This window comes from Athene cunicularia (genome assembly GCF_003259725.1).
Source record: "Athene cunicularia isolate RWA chromosome 2 unlocalized genomic scaffold, athCun1 chr2_part1, whole genome shotgun sequence".
Classification (NCBI taxonomy): domain Eukaryota; kingdom Metazoa; phylum Chordata; class Aves; order Strigiformes; family Strigidae; genus Athene; species Athene cunicularia.
Window position 1 is genome coordinate 81025003 of NW_020799095.1, and position 21458 is coordinate 81046460.

Below are 21458 nucleotides of genomic sequence, written 5' to 3' on the forward strand. Positions count from 1 at the left end.
AAACAGGTTTATTTGCCAAAGAAAAAATTTAGAATCACTGAGCTTCCTATACCAAATATTTGGACTTCACTATCAGAAAAAATACTTCATCTACTAATTCTTGACATTGTTCTTCCCTGCATCACAGAGGAATTGAAAGTGTCAATTGCTTCATTGACTCAGAGTCTCTCAAACACAATGATCATAGACAATTAGGACCTAGTTATGAAAGTCTTCCTCAGGAAAAAGTCTTGCTAAAAATATATGTGGCTATTCTCCAAGCAACCATTATAGAATTTAGCTTTGAGACCAGATCTACCACAGCATACTTACAAGTACTATGTAACAGCATATACTATGTGCTGTTTTCTGACAAGCCATTTTCTGATTTGTGGAAACTGGAGGGAGCATTGATAATGACTGGATATTTATATCAGTCAATCTGAAGAAGCAAGCAGCAAATGACTAGCTCTTATTTTACTGCTCTTAAAGATCTTTGTGGTATTTTTGGATTACTTCCACAGTGTCCTTGGATTTTACATAAAGAGTTAATGTGGTCATTTGCAGTGTAAATTATTCATGTCCAATGAATGCTCCTTATAGGTCTCTCCAGACAAGAGTTTAAGGGACATTAATGTGACTGAATTATGTCAGAAAATACAGAACATAGATTAAGGTAGGCAGAAGTCAAGCTAACACACGGATCGAGCATATACATAGGATACACAAGCTGCATGTGTACTCTGGTTACTAGCAGGGAACTCCACACACGAATCCAGGTGGCCCGAAGGGGCATGTCTGCTGCATGCTTGGGAAGTCCAGGTGAATGAGCAACAATATGTCTTGCTAACAGTAATTTATTGTTTCTTTGATGCTGGACATTGCTCCGTTAGATCTGAACCTGGTTTCTGAGTGTCCCAGTGAGCAGGAATCTCAATGGAAGACAAACTTTGTGTTAAATTCCTCTGTTCTTTACTCGTTTACATTCTTGAACTCTCTTTGACCAGGATGTTTGGAAGTCTGGATACTTCTGACAGCAAATATTATGGCATTAAATTAATATGAGGGATTATTTTTCTGTCTCCCTTTGTTTGCTTCCTGAATTCATTGTGTTTGGAACAGTGTTCCAGAACAAATAGAGGAATATTTCCATACCCAAAGTATGATGTAAAATATACATCAATTGTCCTATACTTGGACTTCTTGCAACTTCTGATCTGAACTTTGTCCAGATAATGTTCTGCTTGTACCTTTTCAGAATGTCCATAATTAAATCAGGGAAAAGTTGACTCAATCAGGCATAAATATTACCTTCTCACAGAGATTCCCAGCCACCTCAGCTCTGGATGTATTTTTTTACTACACTTGGTTTAGTCTCCCTAGGGTAGACGGGTCTTTTTTTCTTTAAGAATATTGATCCTATAGATGAATGCAACAGATTTTATAGGAGAACAGTGTGCATGCAGTATAAAAAAGTGAGGCAGACAAAAATAGGCTTTAAATAGAGAAGCATTTCTGATCATTGTATATCCTTCTAGCACAAAGGGGGAATGCTTGATGACGTATTCTGCCCTCTATGAAATATGAAAGTTTCCTATGAACTCAGAGAAAAACAGCATGTGATTGGTATTTGGAAATCAGATCATGCTGGCTTAAACAAGGTCTTAAGGAAATGCTCAGCTTTGGGCATGCAGTTAAAATCTCTCTGGACCCACCTATGTGCTTAAATGATTTGCAGGATCAGGTTGCCTTGGTTTGAGCCCAGAGAGCAACTGAGCATCATGCAACTGCTCACTCACTCCCCCCTCAGGCACGGGGAGAGGAAAATATAATAAAAGTCTCAGGGACAAGACAGGAAGGGATGACAACCATTATGGTCACAGGAAAAAAGCAGATTCCTTAGGGGAAGAAACAGAAAAATCAATTTAATTTGAACACAACCACAAACACCACTTAATTTACCAATCAGAGTAGGACTGTGAGAAATATAACCACATCTTAAAAACACCTCCCTTCTTCCAGGAATCAACTTTGCTCCCAATTTCTCTGCCTTCTCTCACCCAGAGGTGCAGGGGGGTAAGGGGATGGGGGTTGCAGTCAGTTCATCACCTGCTGTTTCTGCCACTCGGTCCTCCTCAAGGGGAGGACTCCTCACACTTTTCCCCTGCTCCAGCATCAGGCCCCTTTCACATGAGACAGTCCTTCACAAACTTTCTCAAATATCAGTCCTTCCCACAGGGCCACAGCTCTTCCCAAACTGCTCCAGCATGGGTCCCTCCCATGGACTGCAGTCCTCCCAGCAATGAACTGCTCCAGCGCAGGCTTCACTCAGAGTCCCAGCCTTCTTTGGGCACAGCCACCTGCTCTGGTGTGGGCTCCTCCACAAGCTGCAGGTGGGCATCTGCTCCATTGTTGATCTCCATGGGCTGCAGGGGCACAGCCTGACCTCTCACCACAGTGCACCTCCACGCTCCTCCTCCTCTTCCTTTCTTCTTCTGACCTCACTGTCTGCATAAATATCTCCCTCACAACTCCTACTCCTCTTGCTAGATTCTCCTTCTTAAATACATTATCACAGAGATGCAGCAACTGTCACTCATTGGCTGGGCATTGGCCAGAAGAAGATGCAACTTGGAGACATGGGTGCTTTGAGAACCTTCTCACAGGGGCCACTGCTGTTAACTGCTTCCCCTGATACCAAAACCCCTTGCACACACACACAAACCCAACACAAAGTTCACAATGAAATGAAGAGAGTCTGTTCCTCCTTTTCCTGCTCTGGCAGAGAAGTCTGAGAGAAGGTATTCTAGGAGAAATACAGTTCAACAGAAAACTAATTAATATTTATACTTGTTAATATGTCTTTCAGGCTTCTGAACAACAAATTTTGTGATTTGCAAAAACTTGTAAGCAAATCAAGGTATTTCCTCATTGGAACACAGAATATAGAAAAACTTCTGGTTTTTTATATTTTGGAAAATGATATAAAAGTTATTTAAACTTTTATTTCATTAATTTCTACCATAGTACATAGGGAAAGATATTCGTTTTCCAAAGTGATCATTAAACTTCTTGTTGATCAGGAAGTAGTTTTGACATGTTACTATATCTTCTTTCTGAGTGTTAAACAGTTAGTTATATATGTGGGAAGGAATATGTTTTGTCTATGTAATTTTTATTTCCCTAGAGTGTTTCAAAGACTGAATCAATTTAGTGCAGTTCCAACCCAAATGCTCAAACTTCAAGGGGTTTTATTGGCAGTTTCCTTTTTTTTCTACTCTAACATGGAGAACAAAATGCTGAAGTAGCCTAAAGAACTTAAGAGCTGACACTGACACTCAGTTTTTTGAAATTAAAAAATTAGGTTTGGGGTTTTTAATAAGAGCTCTTTAAGAGTGAACTGCAAGACTCAGTCAGGAAAAGACTGCAAGGGCTGAGGGGAAAACACCTGATCCTGACTCATGTTCCTGTCCTGACCTCAGACATGCCTCATCATCGCACACTTGCCTGATGGTCCAGGCTCTGGGCTGACCCTGCTACCCTCCTTCTGTGTCCATTGTTGGCATCTGAAGATGCCATACATCTTGGTTACATTGGGCCTTCACTGTGACACATCTGACTGCAAAGGAGGTCTTGGACTGTAAAGCACTGTGCAAAATGTGCCATTAAGATCGAGGAAACACCTTTATTTTCTTTGTCCACGTTCTCTTTTTTATTTCACTATGTCTCCATTACCGAGTTGTTTGCCTGTTTCTAGCTTCTTTCTTCCCCATGCCTCTGGATTTTGACACTCATCAAAGAAATGGTATCAGTAGTATCACTCTGCTGGTTTTGCTGAGGACAGACCCTGCGCTCTTACCATTCTATCTTACTCACCTGATTTTTATGCCTGTTACTGCCCATGCTCCTCAGCCCCACAGGTAATCTGACAGCAGCAAGTGGAGGCAATATGCCTATTTAAGCTTCTTTTGAAAACTTGAGAGAGCAAAGTGTTTATAACTTTCTTCATTCGGCTGAGTTCAGATGCTTGCTGTAAAATGAATAGCTGGTGTCAGAGCTAAAAATAACTGCACTTTTTAAAATGGGCATGTCTCATCTTGACATTATTCATTTCTACAATGTGTTACATTTTGTCTGAGAGATAACCACCTTTATTAAGACACAATGGCACTGAGGTTGTGTCATTTTTTACTTTTTCTTTTCTCTTGGATCTCCCTGCCACCATATAGAGGTTTCATTACTCTTTAACCCAACAAGTGTGTGTGTGTGTATATATATATATGTGTGTGTGTATGAACACACAACTTCATATTATAAAGTTGCAAAAGATACAGTTTTCATCTTGTCAAAAAATGTCTCTAGTAAAAAAAAAAAAAGCAAAAAAAAAAAAAGCTTCACCCTCAGCAATAAAATGAATGTGATTTAATTGCCTTCATGGAGACATGCGAGACCTGAGGCATTTGCTTCTCTGGTTATATGAGCTCAGGAACAGGGATGGGTGGAAGTATTACACTCAACAAACACTGATCCCAACTGAGAGAAAATGTGAAGGAAGAGAGGACATGAGAATACAAAATGGAAAGTGTTCTGGCTCTCTGTCTACTGCCCCTTGTACTAAGGAAGATAAGTGTGAAGAAGAAGAAGAAGATCAAAACAAATAGATCCAGTACTGAAACGTACTTAGCATCTTAACATTTACTGAAATCAATATGAACTATGTATCACCTTACTTTAACAGAACTGGGATTTATCTCCTGTCAGAGCAGGGTGAAATTTCTCCCATTGCAGTTCATTTCTGTGTCTATTCATGGGGTGGTGGGACTCCAGTCGGGCCACCATGACCTATTCCAATGTAAGCCATGTAGGGCAGGAGCAGAGGTATTGCTAGTGGCGAGATCTATCCCAGAAGTTACAGTTGAGTCACACTCGTTACTAGTATTTTGTTTTCATAAAGGTTGCAGAATATCAGTGCCCTCTAAGTCACACATATTTTCTTCCTAGATTGATAATTAGATATTGGCAACACTGTCTTCATATTAGTTTTCTCTTATCAATACACTGTAAAAATATAGAGGAAACAGTGCCTTAAATCACAAATACTCACCAAAATAATAGAACTAATTAAGAGTCTAAAATGTTTTCACTTATTTGTATTTCTTCAGATAAGCTTAGAAAATGTTAATACAAGCTTTCTCGTCTTCAGGACAGCAATAGCATCTATTCTGTAGGACCTTCCTTTTATTTTCAGATTCAATTAGCTGGTTCAGTGACTCGTGAAGTACCCATGTCTAAATGTTACATTTTGATTTTGACCTATCTTCAGTTGGATTAAATGATAGATATAAAACAATCATAAGATCTTAAAAAGTATCAAAATAAAAAATACAAAATATTTAGATAATGATGGAACTACATAAAGAAATGAAACATGAAACTAGTGAGGCTTTTTTCCTGTTATCATTGAAGAATAAATATTTCAGGGAGAAAAGGAGGGTTTACAGCCTTTGGAAGAAGGGGCTAGCCACTCACAGTGATTACAAAGATGCTGTGAGGCTCTGCAGGGGGGGAATCAGGAGGTCTAAAGCCCAGCTGGAAATTAATTTGGCTTCAGCAATCAAGGACAACAAGAAATGTTTCTATGTCAGTAGCAAAAGAAAAAACAGGAAGAGTCTCCATTCCCTGCTAGATGCAGGAGAATACATGGTAACAAGCAATGAGGAGAAGGCTGAGGTGCTTAATGCCTTCTTTGCCTCAGTCTTTAATAACAAGACTAGTTGTACTGAGGGAATCCAGCCTCCTCAGACAGAAGACAGAGACTGGGAGAACGACCCCCCTGCAATCAAGGAGACAGTCAGTGACCTGCTACATCACATACACATACACAAGTCTATGGGACTGGACAGAATACACCCGAGGGTGCTGTAGGAGCTGGCTGGGTGCTCACCAAGCCACTTTCCATCATTTACCAGAAGTCCTGGCTGACCGGGGAGGTCCCAACAGATTGGAAATTGGTCAATGTGACACCCATATATAAGAAGGGTCAGAAAGATAATCCGGGAAGTTACAGGCCTGTCAGCTTGACTTCGGTGCCTGGGAAGCTGATGGAGCAGCTCATCCTGAGTACCATCACACAACACGTGCGGGACAACCAGATGCTCAGGCCTAGTCAGCATGGGTTTATGAAAGGCAGGTCCTGCCTGACAAACCTGATCTCCTTCTACAGCAGGGTGACCTGCTTGTTGGATGAGGGAAAGTCTGTGGATGATGTCTACCTTGACTTTAGCAAGGCCTTTCACACCTTTTCCCACAGCTTTCTCCTGGCAAAACTGGCTGCTTGAGGCTTGATTGGGCACACACTTTGCTGGGAAAAAACTGTCTGGACGACCGGGCCCAAAGAGTTGTGGTGAACGGAGTTAAATCCAGTTGGTGGCCGGTCACGAGTGGTGTCCCCCGGGGCTGGGTTTTGGGGCCACTCCTGTTCAACATCTTTATTGATGATCTAGATGAGGGGATCGAGGGCACCCTCAGTCAGTTTGCAGATGACACCAGGTTGGGTGGGAGTGTTGATCTGCTCGAGGGCAGGGAGGCTCTGCAGAGAGACCTGGACAGGCTGGAGCCATGGGCTGGGGCCAACTGGAGGAGTTTCCATAAGGCCAAATGCCGGGGACTGCCCTTGGGCCACAACAACCCCCAGCAGCGCTACAGGCTTGGGGAGGAGTGGCTGGAGAGCTGCCAGTCAGAGAGGGACCTGGGGGGGTTGATTGACAGCCGGCTGAACAGGAGCCAGCAGTATGCCCAGGGGGCCAAGAAGGCCAATGGCATCCTGGCTGGTGTCAGCAATAGCGTGGCCAGCAGGGACAGGGAAGGGATCTGACCCCTGTACTCGGCACTGGTGAGGCCGCCCCTCGATTCCTGTGTTCAGTTTTGGGCCCCTCACTACAAAAAGGACATTGAATGACTCGAGCGTGTCCAGAGAAGGGCAACGGAGCTGGTGCAGGGTCTGGAGCACAGGTCGTACGGGGAGCGGCTGAGGGAACTGGGGGTGTTTAGTCTGGAGAAGAGGAGGCTGAGGGGAGACCTCATCGCCCTCTACAGCTACCTGAAAGGAGGGTGCAGAGAGCTGGGGGTGAGCCTCTTTAACCAAGTAATAAGCGATAGGACAAGAGGTAATGGCCTCAAGCTGCACCTGGAAAGGTTTAGACTAGATATGAGGAAGCATTTCTTTAAAGAACGAGTTGTTGGGCATTGGAATGGGCTGCCCAGGGAGGTGGTGGAATCCCCATCCCTGGAGGTGTTTAAGAGTCGGGTCAACATAGCGCTGAGGGATCTGGTGTAGGTGGGAACTGTCAATGTTAGGTTAATGGTTGGACTAGATGATCTCCAACCTAGATCATTCTTTGATTCTGTGATTTTTTTTTTTTTTTTGCCTGAATTGCTATAAATGCTTCTATTAACCACAGAATTATTCAGTCTTTAAAGAAAATATTATCTGTTCTATTCTGGTTCTTCTATTGTCTTTTTCCACAATATATTAGCACTGTTAAGTTATTCACTAAGTGATCTTGCTAAGATTTGTTATAAGTAATTCTTTCTTATTCTCTGTATTTCTTTACTCAAGATTTTTTTTTTCCATAAATAGATGTATACAGGTATAACCTCCAAAACACAAAGAAATACATGCCAAAAGTTTAAAGAAAACTAAATAACAGTATGCTTTGGATAGCACCTCATATTTTTGATAGTTTTCTTTTCTTGTATTTGCTTAGGCCACCATCATTCAAGGTAGCCCCTAAAGGACTTACCTTTTTTGATGAAGCTCATCTTTGTGATCATGAACTATGTGCTTCTTGGACTGAGTATTGACAATATTCAGCTTGATGCTCCTCATCCAGGAACCAGCCTTGCTTGAGCAATCAATCATTTTGGATTTAATACATAGATGATATCATCCCTACACTGTTCATACCAGAATCTATGCCATATCACTAGTTTCTTCAATCAACAAAGATATTGGCAGGGCTAGTGTGAGAACAGATGTTTTTGAGAAGTCTTAAGTAAAGGTCCTAGTGAGAGTGATATAATTTCCCGTCATTCCTTGTGAATATATTTCTGTGTGGGTAACTTAAACCATCTAGTGTCCATGTCTGGAAATTCAACACCTCTACCAAATGGGACCACTGAGATAATAATGTTGAACACTGTAAAAAAAAAAATCGGGGTTAAGCAAAAGAAGCTAACCTTCCATCTGCTGACTTTAGGTGACCATCCTTCAGTGCCTGTAAGCCTGTTACCACAGTACAGCTGGGCTAGCTTGTGACATGCTAGTTTGAGTTTGAGTACTAGCCTAAATATTCTGCCACCAAATCCCTTTTGTGTTCCAAATAATATGCGTCTTGGTCATTTTACAGTGGATTTACACAATTAGAAAAAAGGCACATTATGTCATTAAATGTGCTGATCTGCGCTACTCTTAGCTCTGCTCTTCACTGCAGCCATCAGGCTGAAACTCACTGTTCACACTTGTCTTCTATTTAACTAAGTATCCCAATTTTAGTCCAAACTAAAATCATTCCAGCATCCAAAAACTGAATAGCATCTGGGCTTGGAGCTACTCCAGGAGTCATCTTTATGATTTATTATACCACAGTGCTTTCTTACTGCTGCAGCTCAGGAAAGAACTGAGTGAAGCAGCTGGACAAGTGACAAGTATTAAAAAAAACCTTATCCCATCATCCCTGCCCCTTTTAGAGCAAGGGATGGGTAAGGAAAGGACATGTAGAACATACCTGCACTCCTATGAGAGCATGATTAATTGCAGAATGCCAGGAGCTGACCATTGGTAGGATAACGTTGTTTCTCTTTCCCGTAGGAATTTTTTACATTCTCTTATTCTTTTCCAAAACATTTTTGTCCTTAATGGATAAAATCAAATTTGGCTGTAAAATCAGTTTTGCTGAAACTGTGTACTCATGTGTCCAGAACATTCTGTTGAATAATGCTTTAATTGTAGTAGAATAAAGAAATTTGTAGGTGAGGTTCCTGTCATATAGAGCCAGATAATTTTTCTGAAAGTGCTGTTATTGGAAGGTCCTGTCATAACTGCCCCTTTTTGCTTATATTTATCTGTAAAACACACTGAAATAAAAGACGGGGGGAGAGAGAAGATATTACATGATTCAACTCTAACATTTTATTTGATTGTATTTAGGAAAATCCAAAAATACTATTTCTGGCTGTAGAAGTGCACAAACTACAGATCAGACACTGGAAAGACAGAATGGAGGAAGCTCATCTGTAAGATACAAGGTGAACTGTTAGTATCCCCCAGTATCGTACAGCCATTCTTATATTTAGGCATATATGTGTAAATTGAGGTTTTCCTTTAACATATATATATATATATATATAAATTTAATGGATAGATATAATTGCAACTTCCCACTTTTCTAACAATTATACTCTTTGTCTGTTAGATCTCTTTTCCATCAATGAATAAATATGTTAGAACTTGCAGAGTAATATAGCATTTAACATGAAGAATAATTTAAGTTTGGCTTTAAAGAGGCACTAGATCCTAAGTCCAATTCCAAGATGGCTAAACCTACAGAAACTTAATTCACAAAGTAATAAATTATACATAATTTAAGTGTAGGCTTAAGTCTTTTTCTAAGTGCACAGCAATAAGATTCCATTCTGTAAAATATTTTACTGGAATTTCTAAATACTAGCACTCATAGTGACATGAAAAACAGCAGGTAACCACTTGATTCAAGAAGGATGTAAAAATCTGGCCCAATTTTGCATCAATTCAACTGTTAGAAAATGTTGCTCTTTTATTCCTTAAACTCTAAAGAGGGCAGATTTCCTGACTGTGAGGTCCTGCTTTACCATCAGATTGTCTTTATATAAATTAATCTCAGACTTAAAGCTATGCTGAAAATTTCTTGTCAGTTTTGGTATTCACTATTTTATTCTAACTTGCAAGATACCTTCTCAGATTTTCCATGCCTGCTGAATACTGTTTCAACCTAAAACAGGGAATATTGGCTCATTTATCTATCTCATCAGTGAAGATCTCTAGCAGATAATGTCTGAGTCACCTAACTCTTAGGCCTTTTTTTTTTTTAAAAAAAAAAAAAACCCTAACCATTATTATCAGCCTCGTCCTGCCTTGGTTTTCTGCTGGAGATAGAATGTCAAAGGCAAATATAAGCCTGAAACACTTCCCTGTGGATGTAGACATCCAGCTGGAAATGAGCTGGGAAACTGCAGGAAACAAATGAACAGGAAATAAATGACAGCAATTTCTGAACTATCCAGTATAACATCTTTGTTTATTGTTACATGTTTTGTTTAACTCATATAAAGAAGAGTCTACATAGGGAGTAGAAGTAGGGTATGACAACAAAAGACACCTTGATTTCATAAAGGAATACAAACATGGTTTGGTGAACTGAACACACTGACCAGATATAATATACTCTTACTGAAAACATCTTTCATTTTTTTGTACACTGCAACCTTCTTAGTTAGGAACTTTTGTTAGAAGTGCAGTATACTGTGGATTCTGCTTTCTGTTTTATTAATCCCAAGAGCCTTTAGTATGTAAAATCTATTCTATTTTCAGATGTTGGACAGAAATACATAATATACAGTAAAAGAAATTTTAAACTTGTCAGATTTTTCAACCACTGTATTGGCTGTCTTCTCCTCTTTTGTTTTTCCATGGAGACACTTCTGATTTTTCAGTGCTTAGCTTACATGCTAGTCCATTCCCAACAGAGCTTTTTATTTTCAAATGGAACATAATGTAGAAATCTACAAGCTAGCTCTTAAGGTCCCAGAGATGTGCTATGATGAGACTGCTCCTCAGCAAATGAAAAAAACCTTGTTAGGTCAACTGCATACAGACTTATTTCTAGTGCACTGCTGTCATGTCGCAATTTCTCAGGATGACAATTCAGATTTGCTGATTCCCATGTCAGGATTAAGGTGAAACAACACAAAGGATTTTTCAATTCACAAAACTCCATTTTTATTTGCTCACAACAGATAATCGGCATGAAAGTTTGTCAGTAATCTTTGCAATGTCTGCAACAACCATTAAACTTACACTGACTAGTAGCAGATCTTATAACATACCCCAATAAGCCTTAAACATGGCCAAAGAAGCCTTACCATATCTGCATACAAAATAAGAAATGGAGATAAAAGGGGAAAAAGAGAGTAAGACAAAAAGAAAATATTTCGCCAGTTGTAGTTCCATTATTAGTCCAGCCAGCTTAGAAGCCACAGCACAGCCACACAGGGCTTTGACTTGTGTCCTTTTATACTACCTTGCTCCTCTTCCAGGTGGACACTTGAACTCATTAGGCTAATTAGGCATCATGTGCAGTCTATGATTCTACAATTCTCCTTGCTTTGGTACATGTGCAGTTTGTAACTTCAGATTCTTCTGGAAATGAGTCAGAGGGCTTGGGCGTCATTGGGAAGTTACTCCCACATCTCTGCAGGTGTGACTGTTATTTGACCTTTCCTTTTGTCACATGCATCATGAAAATGGCTCCTCTACTGGTTCTTCACAGAGTCACTCAAGGTAGGTGAATTGATAGGGTTTCAACCCTAAACCCCAGATTAAGGTTGACATATGGGTGATTCCCACAGCCCTTCACAAAGTGGGGGTGAGTTTGCCTTTAGGCTTCCCTCCAGGGTGTGGCCGGCCTGGCAGGGAGAGCCATTGGGTAAATGAGCCCCAGGTGTCTGCATTAAGTAACCAAAGGTCAGGTGTCCCACTGGGGGATAAAAGCTGGGACCACTTGCAGAAAGGGGCAGTGTCTGTCTGTGAGGTGGATGTGCTTTGCAGAGTTTGTTGTTGGGTAAGGACATCCTGGAATTGTGCTCTGGTCATATCTGGTTCTTGTAAACATGGGTTCTGTAGGGATTCATCATGTGGTTTCATTGGTCTTGTGTTATTTGGCTGGTTGACCTGGTTGTTTCCTGCCCTTTCTATGGGAGACTGTATTTCACTGTTTATTCCACTCATTGTTGGTCATGTGGTGTCATTGTTGGGGTCAGTGGGATTGATGTCGATTATGTATAATCTGACTGATTTGTTTGTACCCCCAGTGCTCACCCGTGTACTGACTCTTTTGTGTCAAATACCATCTGGCTATTGGCTTGTCTTTATGCTAGCCATGTCCTTTATTCTGGGTCTGATAATTGGCAAAACAGTAGGGAGGTTCAGCCTCCAAAAAATATGGTCCCACCTCTACAGGATTCTCTCCTCTTGCAGTGCCTCCCTGCTATTACCTGCACAGGCCTGGTGTTTTCATAGAAGCCATTTTCTTTGCAAAAATTCTTTATCATGTGGCTGAGACATTAACTATAGTTACATCAGACCATCACAACTACTCCTGATTTTGGAGCCTGAAAGTTGGACGCTGTTGTTACCAGTGCTGGTACACTAATGCTCTCCTTTGGATCAAGTCTGTATCTACCTAGTAAATATTTGGAAGATTAGAAACTCATATAATGGAGTTGAGATGTTTGACAGCACATCACACCATGCTTTATATGGGAAGTCTGGAAATCAAAATCAGGAGATCTCAAGGGATCTTTACAAAATAGGACAGGCAATTCAATGTGCTATATGATTTTCAGTGGAGTTTGAGAAGTTCTTTTATTAGAATAAGATGTGGGTCACAAAGATTTTGAGAAGTATGTTTAATTCTTGCTAGAGGCATTACTAAACTTATCAATAAATAAGAGAGATGACAACTTTACTACCTGGGTGTCCTTAGGAAGTCTCATGGAGAAATTACTCTCTGGCAAGTAATTTGACACAGTTCTAGTTTGCACACATCATAAAGAAAAAGCAAAGATACTTTCTAGCTATAACTTCTGATATGCTATATCATCTAAGACTTGCCCTAGCAAATTATTCAAGGGATATTAACTTTAAACAACTTTTCTACTGAATGTCCAAATAAATTTAATGTTATCAAGGTGATTAATTCACTCAACAATACTAAAATTAATTCAAAGGCACTGCTATCAATTCCGATAAAACAAATAGAACACCAGAAATGTTAGTAGTATGGAGTTACTGTTTTAGAATCAGCAACAAAATGTAGCATAGGAAATACATGTACTGTTTTCCACATTGTCTTTACATACCTTATGAGTGACTTGAATTTAGAAACCTTTTCAATTAGGTAATTCTGGAATCTATCTTTTAAAAATGTTATCAGCTGCTATCAGTTCAGTTTCTAAACCATTTCAATAATGTTTTAACAGGACCCATAGCTGTATCACAGTACAGACCACTGAAAAAAGATGATTAATTACAAAGTGTTCTAAGTTACTATTGATTATAATTTTTGCTTTTTTTGATACTTGATATTTTTTTAAAGTAATTTTGTTTGTAATGTATGAGATAATGTTTTGTTACTGTGTTAACACCATTTGATGTTGGTTTCAGGATTTTCTGACCTTCTGTATTCCTCTCGGTATCTCTGTCACTGAGCACTGCTCTGCCCCTAGGATAGAAAATAATTTTAGGAGCTAGATCCTTTAAGAAGCTCTATAAGCACCATTTAATCACAAACTGTCAGGGATAGATTCACACAACGAAGTGTCTAACAGTGGTACTGAACAAGGTCAAGAATGTCAGGTAAAGTCTTCTGAATGAAAAGTCATAGTGGTGGCAGCCCATGCTCCTTACCCACACAGCACGTGAGTCTAGAACATTTGCCAGTGCTGTCACCCATACTGAAAAGCTAAGGCTTTGGCAAGAAAGTTCCTCTGCTTCACTCATACAAGCATAGGTTGCCTTTGGTCAGAAATACCACGCTTTGCACCCAGCTTCTTGATGATATAGTCTGGACATTTACGTGTTCTGGCTGTGATTCCTGAGGTACTTTTGAAAGGAAAACAAACTGCATCTTTAAGATTTAAAATATTTGTTGATTACAAGAGACAAGCAGATGGATGAAAACAAAAGTTAAAAAACTATGGGGTTTTTTTGAACTGTGTGGCAAAATTTGAAACAGGTGGCAATATTTAAGCATGCACTAACAATCAATCAGCAACAATTGGGGGGGAGGGGGGCGCTGCATTAGAAATAGTGGCTTTGTTTCTATTTACATTCAAGTTGTGTAGAGAGAGCTTACTGCAACAGGACTCTAGTCCATAACTGTAGACAGAAAAGTAAGATTTCCATTTAACTAACCTACTTATTTCAATAACAGATGCCAGGATAAGCAAGTCATACATATTCTGAGGCAGAGAATAAGCTGTTCCATCATAAAATGTTTTCTCTAACTGCCATAACATTAAGGTAATTGATATTGCAATAATTCTTGATATTGCTATTAATAGCAATACAAGCACAGTATCAAGGATGAAGCACTCTACTAATTTGGTGGAATGCATGTAACTCTTTTACGTTGCTAAGAAAAAAAGAAAGAATCTAAACATTTTTAAGTCAGCCGTTGGTTCTTCCTGATTGTAGTTTCCATCTGAATTTAACTTCACTCATTCACTCTGTTTTTCCAGATACCTTCATGTGTAAAGTTACAGTAGCTTCTCAACATCTCTGGCAGGAAGAAAACATGGTGTTCCAACCTCCAACATCTTTCCTACATTCCACCCAGGTAACATTCAAGAATTACACAGCTATCATTCAAGATTTCTGTTATTACTGGGAAAGCAGAACCTTTCTGAGAAGCTGCTGCCCATAGCAAGTGCTTTATCCCCTTTAGTAAGTGCAGTGAGTTTTAAAAGCTACTTTAAGTCCTGCTTAGGGTCTTTTCCACAAGGGGATAAGCTAGTCAGCTCTTGTTGTCTATAACATCAGTTATTTATTTAATTCTTGATATGGGAATATGTGGTGTAGGACACTCCCCAGAATCTACTTTTTAACATAGAACAAAAGTAAAATAAAAGTCAAGATAAAAAAATCTTCTCCTGGTTTACCAGTGTTATTTTCTGCTTTGAAAAACACACACATATGGAAGAATAAGTTATAAACAGCCTTACTCAAGATTTTGTGCACTCCTGTCTAGCCAAGACAGATAATTACAGCTCACTCTTTTCTGTGTAGGAAAAATATAATAAAAGAAAAATATAGGAAAAACAAGCATGAACAGATACTATTCCATTGTTCAAAATTCAGTTATGTTTTTGGTTGTCATTGTTTTATGTAGACTGTTCAAACAGGTTTTAGAAAAAGGTTTAATTGCCCCAGGCATTTAAAGACAAATGAAAAACAAAACAGGAAGAAACCTGCTTTTTGGTAGGCAAGATTTAGTTCAGCATACTGTAGAATCTTTTTCAACTATATTTAATATGTTAGTTACATGCTTGTCATTCTCCCTGCAAATATTATTGCTATAACTTACATTGCCTAATATTTTCCGAATGTTCAACATTCCTCTATTACACCCCTAGACTGCTCCCTAGCCACCTGATAACCGACAGTCCAAAGTGCTGATGGGTATATTCACCAAATTTTGACTTGTGTTTCATGGACAGGGAGATGGGCTTCTTGCTTTAAGGAGCCTGTAAATTAAATTCTTTTTTATCATTGTTTGATCATGGAGTAAGAGAGCCAGGCAAGATATTATTTATCCTTCTTTTTTAAAGTAGCCTTAATAGTTTGTTGGTGGATTTCACAGAGAAGATGTTCTACTCATGCTTGATTGGACTAAGATCAATTTTCTAAGAAGTAAAAAGCATGCTAGTCATTAAACAAAAAAGAAAACTGAACTGAGACAGAGCTGCAGCCTGCCTGCTATCCAAAAGGCATGGGAATTGGCAAATCGGTAGAAGAATCAGGTTTTCTTTAAGGCTATTAAAAAAATGGAGCTGGCTTCAGTGATAGCAGGTTCAAGACACGTCTGAAGTAAGACTCCAAAATAAAATGTGGTACTAAAAAAGCTGGTCATCTGTCACAGGAAGCTGGATTCTGTCCTCATCTGCAGGAAGTGGGAGTTTTGTTTCTCATAAGAGACATGTGGAGCTCCCATAGGAGGGGGAGATAATTTAAATTTACTAGAAACAAGAAATGTGAAATTCTTACAGGCTTGGTGTTATGACACTTTTGATCAACACACAAAATGAGAACTGTTTGGTTCTTATATAGGTATATTCTCAAGTCCATGTTTTTCAGTGGCAAGCAAACTATTCTCTGACATGGTAAGTCTGACAGCCAGGCAATTAATGTGTAAATTTTGATTTTATTAGCAATGGCCCAAATTGACAGTTTTACCTAAGTATAAGAAGAATTACATTTAATGTTTTGAGTCTTTGTAGTAGGTCATCTCCTGAATATGTTGCTATAATAGAAAGTTTCTTAATTTAACTGAAGTGTTAGAAGCCGCTAATAGTATCCTTAACTTTCTGTTGTATTATAACTCACATGAATGCAAAAGGTTTTATTTGTATCTGTTTCATAAGCCTTTAACAAAGTAATCTTACCTAAAAAAAAAAAAGTGAGAATGAAGTCACATATAAACAGTAAACCAGCAGCATCTTCTTTGTTTTGATTTTCTTCCTGTCTACTCAAATGAATTCTCTGGGATGGGCAGCTTCCCTCTCACCACCCCCAAGGTTTTTCTGTGCCTGATGTAGAAATACAACACCTTCTTTACTTATGCAGTAATCGTAGCTTAAGAGTGTGTTTCCTGTAAGTGTCCTGCTGTTGACTTGATGTTTTTATGCCATGGTCAATCAAACTGTTAAACATGGAACTGAGAACATGAACTGTTTTTATTCCCAGAAAACAGTGAATGGTCAAGTGTCCTCTTTGTTTTCTAGGATTGACTGAATTTTTTCATGAGCCTTGTCAGGTTTTCTTGGGTTTGGCTTGGTGTTTTCTTCCTCCATACAAAACAGGCTTTCTAATAATTGCTTTAACTGGTGTGGATCACTGTCTTCTTTCAATGGAAAACACGGACATTGTCCTGAAATCTTAACTTGTAGGTATTCTCTAGTGCTCATTTACTTACTTTCTGGGAGTGACACAAACCATATTGCCATCTTTTCTTTGCACTGAATCAAATCATTGTTTTTCATGACACACTGTGGCATTTGAATTATTGCCTCCTTTCATGGACAGATGTGCTGTGGTATAGCATGGAAAACCAGGACTGTAGGAGAGAACTGAACAAGGAGGTACACAAACTATAGCTCCCAGTGGAATATTATAATGACACATAAAAATCTGAGTACTTACAGAGGTGTTTGAAAGCTTTACACCAAAAAACCCTATTCCTTTTTGTTTGATTCTACTCTGTAAAACAAAACAACCAAACACCACACCATTTTTCAACCTACTCATTTATATGATTTAATGAGCATGTGAACTCCTTGACACATTGTTGGCAAGAGACTACATCCCGACTGGTGTTAGTTATCAAGGGATATGCTAACATTCTCTTTATTTTTTTTACATTTTGCTTATGTTATTAACACTTCCACAGTATATGGTGAGGCAAACCTATCTTTCATTAAGGGGTTACTAGGAAAACAAATGGAGTCTTAATGTTTTGTACTTATCTATGCTTTTGTATATACCTTAAGCTCAAAGTGCTTAGGCAATCATATAAATCCACATTTCAAAAAGAAATCACAAAGGGAATGCAGATATATTCAGTCTTGTAAACTTTTTCTTATACAGTAATATAAAAAAGGTTAATAAAAACGAAACTTTCTGTCTCCAAATACAAAAACATTGTGTTAAAACCACATTAATACAAATGCAAAGGATTTAGAGTATTTTATAGATTAGTTACGCTTGTTCCAATATGATAGTTTGTAGTCGTTTGGGGTGTTTTTCTTTACTAAAAGTTTTTCTACTGAAAACTACTTTAGTATAAGACAAAAGGAAAAGTTAAGTGTAACTTGGCATATATTTTAAAGTGTTCCCAATAAATAGTCTTACAATAGTAACAAAGGCAACTTAATAGTCAGCTGAGTCACCTAAATTAAAGAATACTGAAATAGTGAGGTTCTATCATACACTTCTTATTGATGTTCACTATTTTATTGAACACCTGTTGGAAGCATTGAGACTCTGTAGATACAGGATTTTTTTAAAATATACAAATATATAGCATGGACCATAAAGTGACAGTTCTCCAGGACAGTGCCATTTGTGGCTAGATATTTTGTGCAGCATTTACTTCAGTGCTACCCTACTTTAGATTGGGGTCAAACAGAAATTTGAAGGGATCAGTTTATAATATATATACTTCCCTATTGACATGTTAGAGGAGAAATGCTATTTCTAAACCAGGAGTATTCCTCTATCAAAGTAGATTAAGGACTTAAAAATGTTTTCATCTGAATTCTATATTTGAAAGCAGATTGGGATGGTTAGGCTGAGCTACACTACTCCACAGATAATAAGCAAATCAAATTCTGTGGAAGAACCTAGGTGTTGTCCTACTTCTAGCAAGTATTAGATATTTCTAATCCGGTGTGCACATTTAAAAATAATAGCAGCTAATACATTTGCAGAACTAAAAATGAAAATGCTTTCAAATGTTAGCAGTAAGAGTAATTTTGAGTGCACTGTTGCATTGCCTTCATCTTCTCTGAGACAGTTAAAATTAAACTTATTACTGTGGTGATTTCACAGGGAATCTAGATTAATGGTTACAATTATTAGACACTAGCATCTGGGAATTGCTGGTTTGGGAGTGCAAACACTTATTTAGATAACCTACACATTTATATTTCTTATTAAGTATCTCTCAAAAAAAATCAATATGGCAATTAAGGCAGATGATAGTGTAATCTTTAGTAATTAGCAATTGATCTTCAGTTGTAAGAAAAATACTAATAGACTTTCCTTTTTATTACAACTCTAGCTGGACAGGCCCTGTGCCAGGAATATGAAAGCTCCAAGCAAAATTCAGGGATAACTTTTATTACACATATTTGAAAAGATACAAATAATTTGTAATTCATATCCCAATACTAGTGAAAGACTTTCTTCACTAGCTTGGTAACTCATGCACTGCAAATTGTTTTCCTCTGATTCAAGAGAAATCATCCATGTACATTTGTTTGAATTTCAATATTTTTAAAAGGTTAATTTTGTTTGTCTTACAACATTGCCTGAATTCCAGGGGGAAAGACATATTGAACCCCTCCAAAAAAAGATTTATTTTTTTTTAAAGTCAAAAGAGAACACAAATAAAACATTTTTTTTTCATATTACAAAGCAGAAAATATTAAAATTAACTCAAGCATCTCTACTTCTATAGGACCTATAAACTTATATATATTATTCATTGACTTTCAGGAAGAAATTAGAAGGGTTTAACTTGTTTAAACTAGTTGGAGGAAAACTGAAAGAGGACCCGTTCCTAACTATAAATATCTCCTGAAGTGAGTACCAGAGAAGAAAAGGAACTATTGAATCATATGGATAGTCATCAGAAGGATACACAACAATAAGAATGAATGAGATATAGAATATGATTATTAATCATTAGACTATGTTCTTAAGACAAAAAGAAAAGCAATTTTCTTCCCCTTCAAACCAAAAATGAAAACAAACAATAAACACACACACCCACACACCCAATGTAAAACAAACAAAAAACAACTCAACTCAACTTCTTCCTGTAATTAATTTGAGGCTAGTAAGTTTATGAAAAGTCCTGTGTGGTTCATGCAGAAATTGAGACTGAAATCAGCAAACTAAAATAAGGAGCCCAACCTGCAGCTTTTGGGGAGTTCAAATACAGCGTTTGCATCAGGGCAATGGCGAAAGACTAGCACCAACGTTACTATAATATCTGAGGCTGATAAATAGTTTAGGAAGTTAATGTATACTGATAAGATGTTATACCTATAAAAAGTGGCTATCACATGCAGTTACGAGTGACTGAAGATAACCACTTCTGCAACTGTTAAAATGTACTACTGCAAAGCCACCCATAGCTTATGCCCTCTTACAAGGGAATACCTAAGGTAATAGCCACTGTATCAACAGTTTTGTCACAAGCAGTGTAGAAAGACAGCACTACTTCCTGTGTTTAATGAAGAACCAGACCTGAGAACAAATACATCCCTTGGCTGAGTCTGTTCTGTCATCTATGCAGATGAACAATTATATTTCTGGTAGATTTTTTTTTTTTTTTTATTTTACCCCATTTCTGTTTCCCCTTCCCAATAATCTAATGTAGCATTCCTTCATGTTATTGATGCAGTACTCAGGATTTAATAAAAATCTAATAGTTTCTAAATGCAGGTGTTTCGTCAATTGTTTCTAAAGCTGTAGTGTGTCTACCCTGTTACTATTTGATTATCACAGAAGCTGGTCAAAGACAGTTTCAATTTACACCACTGCTAAAGTTTCAAGTTTTGTTTTCACTCCACTATGGTTTAAAAAGGAAAGAAAATCAAATTTGTTCTCTATCCAGAAGGTCATCTTTAAGTTTTGTTATTTTCTCTCCCTTCCTTCCTTCAAGCAAGAGAAAAGACAAGCACAGTCTGCAGAAATCTTCTAATTGAAGGTGGGATTGAAATCACTATGAGGCCAGAAACGATTCTGACTTCAACAATTACATAAATCATCATAAAGCTGTTGTTGGCCTAGTACTAAGAGGCTATCACTTACATAAACTATCATAAATACAGTAACTCAGTGCAGATGATTTTCCCCACATACAGTAACCTGGAGCTGTAAACAAATGTGATGTTAACTATTCTTCCAATATGGAATGCCTGTCCTTGCTATAACTGATTTTAATCAAACATTAATTATTCTAACATATGCTCTTCATCTAAGCAATGATAATAGCTGTATAGTTGACTAATCTTTTTAAAAGTTTAATGTTTAAGTGAAATTTTACTTAAAATCAGTAATTTCACACTTTCTGTATGTTTTCCACAGCTAATACTTTACATTAGCGATCTTCATCAATACAGGATTAATAATAAAAAGTAATTAAAAAAAAAATTCATCCAAGTTCTCTTTTCTGGTAGTGCAATAGCTGGAGTTTCTGTATCTTATGGGTGATTATAATTATTTCTGTTCTGTTATTCCATGACTCTATTTTCCACAGTACTGACGTGAGGTATAATATTGAGCAGTTAACCTACTGCTGTCTCTGCAATTCTGTCTGTTACTGTATACAAATCCTCACCCTTGCTGTGAATGCTCCTTTTCTTGACTTTCTTCTGCAAGTACCTTTCTCTATTCTATCAGTTATCTCATCCCTGGTTCAACAGAGGTTGAAATATATTAGCTGAAAGGAATAGCTGATTTAATAGATTGCCATACTATACAGTTACCACCAGGAAAACATTAGGTGGATCTCTTCTGTAAATATGAGGACATTGCTATTACTGCAGGAACATCACATTAGCAGTTATGGGACTTCCAGGGCTCTCCCATAAATATATTTGGAAACTAAAGAAAGCAATGTGTTGTTGCTGAGATGCTGTATCAGCAGCAGTGG